Genomic DNA, 4,299 nt, shown 5'->3' with positions numbered 1-4,299 from the left:
TCCTGTTTTTTGATGCTCACCTCCCCCTGCTGATCTCAAAGTTTCCTCGCTTTTCCTTCCCCCCCTCTCACTCCTTTGCTGTCCTGTGTAGTGATTTGGTGAGAGAAATTACTGCTGCCTACCCCCACCCTCCTCTCCTGCACTACATATGAGTTTCAAGTTTTATTATTGCAATAAAAGTGCTTTACGCTGGCTTTTCTCAGCTCGGTGTGGTGGTGGTTACTTTCAGGTGCCTCCCCCTGCCTTTGGGGGGAGGTGGGGCAAAGGGGGTGTGGTGTTGGAGGCTCTGTGCAGAAGGGCTGCAGCAGGGACATCCTTGCCCATCCACCTCTCGGGGGCGTCCAGCGGGGGGTGGGGGGCAGCGTAGGTTTGCATCTCCACCTGTGAAGGGAGCTACCTGGAGGTCAGGCTGGGGTTGTCAGGGAGCACCCCCTCACCTGTCATCCGATGTTTATTAAATACATGTTCTGGGTAGAGCACTGTGCTCGGTTATCTGGGGGGTTACCAAGAAGTTGAAGATGTGCTACCAGCACATGAAGAATTACAAAGGGATGATACGGTTTTATTTTTTATTACCATTTTTTAAATCTTCATCCAAAGATATCTTTATTGATTTTAGAGAGAGAGGCAGGGGGAGAAAGAAACATCGATGTCAGAGAGAAATACCGATCAGTTGCCGCGCATACGCGCGCTGACTGGGGAGCAGACCTACAATCTAGGTGTGTGCCTGACCGAGGCTTGGACCCACAGCCTTTTGGTGTACAGGGTGACTCTGCGACCACCTGAGCCAGCTGGCCAGAGCAGGGAGGATGTGGTTTTAAATTGGTGTCACTCAGTAACGTTTGGTGGGGAGGTTTTGCCATGTGGACATGCCGGTGGTCGCAGCACCACCCTGGCCCCGCTCGGTGCAGGCTCCGCTCCTCCCTCGCGAAGTGCTCCCGCACCCGCGTCGGCGTCTCCCAAAGGGGCTGTAGTGAGGAGAAGAGCCTTTGGTTTTAAATAGGTTGTTCGAGGACTTGCTTAACAATATTCCAAATCCATCCCTTTATTAATTGAAGTCACCAGAGCAATATTTCAGGGTTGTATCTTATTTTCCAAAAAATTCTTTTATAAAAATTGTTAATGTGACTTACAGTGAGCACACATGGACCTGCCACTTAGCTTTTACCATAAACATTCTATCACATATTTCTCCATCCCTCTATCAATCCATCTTTTTATATTACGTTTCAGAATAAGTGGCAGATGTCAATACAGTTCCCCCTAAATATATACCATTAGAATTCAGTGTTTATTTATACTTTTGTACCCTACAAAGCTAGAACCCTATAAAGATAGAATATCACCATCTCAAGTTTTCTTATGCCCTTTCCCAGGCAGTTGCCACCCACCCCTGGAGGTAACAGTTGTTTTAATTTTTTTCTATCATAATGTTGCCTGTTGCAGAATTTAATTTAAATGAGATTCTACACTGTCTTGTTACACAGTGTGGTACCTTCACTCAGACACATAGAAAAGCTATTAGTTTTCATTGGATCAGGAACAGGATCTGTGATAGGCAGAGCCATGGCCCTCAAAGATGCCCACACCCCGATTTTTATAACCTATGAATATGTTACCTTACAAGGCAAAAGGGAATTTGCAGATGTGATTACAGTAAGGACCCTGGGGTGGGGAGGTTATCATGGGTTATATGTGGGTGGGTTCATTGTAACCACAAGGGTCCTTAAATGAACTAGAGAAATAAGTAGGAAAAGACACCTGAAGGTGCCATGCCGCTGGCTGGGACCGTGGTGGAAGGAGCGCGCGCGCTCTCGCTCTCGCGCTCTCGCGCTCTCTCTCTCTCTCTCTCTCTCTCTCTCTCTCTCTCTCTCTCTCTCTCTCTCTCTCTCTCTCTCTCTCGCCTCCAGAAGAAACCGGCCCTACCCACACTTTGGTTTTAGCCCAGTGAGACTCACTTTGGACTTCTGACCTCCAGAACTATAAGATGACAGGTGTGTGTTGTTTTAAGCCACTAAGTTGGTGGAAATCTGTTACAGCAGCAATAGGAAACTAACGCAGGGGCTTCTGTTTCTTAGTTTTAATGTGTAGCAGAATAACAGCAGATCAGAATTTTTAAAAAATCTCTAGAATCCTACCACCCTGATAAAGCAGACTTCAGTTCTTTTCTCCTTTCCTTCCAACCTTGCCTTAGATACTTAAAATATTTAGTTTTAATCACAGTCTAGTACAGATTTTGTGTACCACCTTTTTCTTCATGTTTTATCAAAGATATTTATCCATGTTGCTTTATAACTATTTTAAGAGGACTGCTATTAAAATCAAATTAATGTACTGAAATTATTAATCACCAAAAGTTAAAGGATAATTTTTTTTTATTTTTAGAAAGTAAAATGATTCAAATACAAAATGAACACGTCAAAGATTTTTATTTAACTCGTGAATGAGAGAACCAGCAAGATGTTTTATTTGGTTCAAAGGAGAATCCAAAGGGCAAGTAAATATACAGTAACACTTCGCATCACCCATTGATTCTGGGAAACGGTGACTTGAAACAAACCATACATAACAGAACCAGTTTTACCCTAGGCTAATTGATGTAAATAAGAGTTAAGCTCCTATGGCATATTTCTTGTCACAAAAAGCTCACCAAACTTGTAAATAACCAATACACTTCTAAAACAATGAAATAAAGTTGAGCTATGCTTACATTTAAGAAATTAATAGAAATCAAGCAAAATAATTATTTTGCAACCTGTTTATTCCAGTTACGGGTGGAGGGCGGCCAGAGCCTCTCCCGGCCACTCAGGGCACAGGGTCAGGACACGCTCCCATGGCCGAGCACACTCACACCTACACCCACACTTGGGCTGGGACAGCTTAGGCACCAGTTCGGCGAGCGTGCACATCTGTGGGATGTTAGAGGAAACTGGAGTCCCCAGGGAAAATGCCCGTGGATGCGGGGAGAATGTGCACACTCCACACAGATGGTGGCCCCACTGCGATTGATATTTTTATCCATGTTATAACGAAATAACGTTATTTGAGGACTTGCTGTATAATAAGCCCAGTAGGAACACGAAAATGAATTTGTTTAATAGATAAAAACTGGCGGTATTGGCCAATATCCACAGATTAATAATGGGTAACATGCCACTGGTCACATTTCTATAGACGGGAATTGCCTGCATTATCAGTTTCCCTCTATTTACATTATTTTAAAATAACCTAAAGAGAGTGGAAGGTTATTTTCCTTCCACTCAGAAGGGTGGGCTAGACGGAACACGCAGAAATCAGGTAGAAGCAGAACCTACTTCTGAGTCTCAGTGTTTACTGACCCCCACTCTTTGCTCATGTTCATTGGCCACAATTAAATCTGAAGAGCTGACTGGTCTGGACCAGTTGAGGACCCCTACATACTCCAGCGATGGGGAAGGGCTCAGGCTCCCTGAAGCCCTGAGCCTCTGAACGGGATTCTGTTAATGAAATGGGGGCATCAGTGGGTCCAGCTAGAACTGGCTCATATTCCTACTGAATTTTTTCCCCCTTTCTGTTTTAAATATTTCTGAGAAGCATGATGGTTGTAGTCAGTCCTAGGATTCAGGAAAACTTTCTCATTTTGCTTCGGACTTCTGCTAAGGCTTAAACACCAAATCCCTGTTACTGAGTTTTTACATTGGTCGAGTGGACTTAGGGTGGGGGCTGAGGCATGGATGGTGGGTCAGAGTGACCAGGTGAACTTAAGATAACCTCCAGCTCTAAAACTGTAATTATTTGAAGTTGGGTGATTGCGTGAGAAACATCCTGCCATGGCAGCCACTCATACCGCCTGCCCCCGCCCGCCCCCCGCCGCCGCACACCCCAATAACCATGATTACCATTGGTCTACGAAAAGGCATCCCATCGACCCCGTCTTGTCCCAGGAAATGACTGGTCACAGAAAACCCACCACCCCCTCCTCTTTTGAAATGTCCCCAAACGGCTTGCTTGCCCCTTGCATCTAACTGCCATAGCCAGACCTCCTTGAAGACCAGCTGGCCTCTCCCGCACTCCACAAATGCTACCCTACTAGGACCTTTTCCACTGAGACAGTGTTATCAGTATTTCTTTTATACTTAATAAAACATACCCCCTAACACCTTTGAACCCCTGCTGACACAAAGGTACCGGCAGAAGAGTTGTGTGTTTTTGGTTTTGGGGGGTTTTTTGCTGCAAGTTTATTATGAACAGGCTTTATTAATTTTGTCTTGGACTTACATTTATATTTGACACCTGTGGGATGTGCATCTAAGAATTCTA

Source organism: Pteronotus mesoamericanus, unplaced genomic scaffold, assembly GCF_021234165.1.
Source record: "Pteronotus mesoamericanus isolate MK-2021 breed Mesoamerican mustached bat unplaced genomic scaffold, CSHL_Meso_final contig_25, whole genome shotgun sequence".
In the NCBI taxonomy this organism is placed as follows: domain Eukaryota; kingdom Metazoa; phylum Chordata; class Mammalia; order Chiroptera; family Mormoopidae; genus Pteronotus; species Pteronotus mesoamericanus.
Note: the sequence above shows the minus strand (reverse complement) of the source record.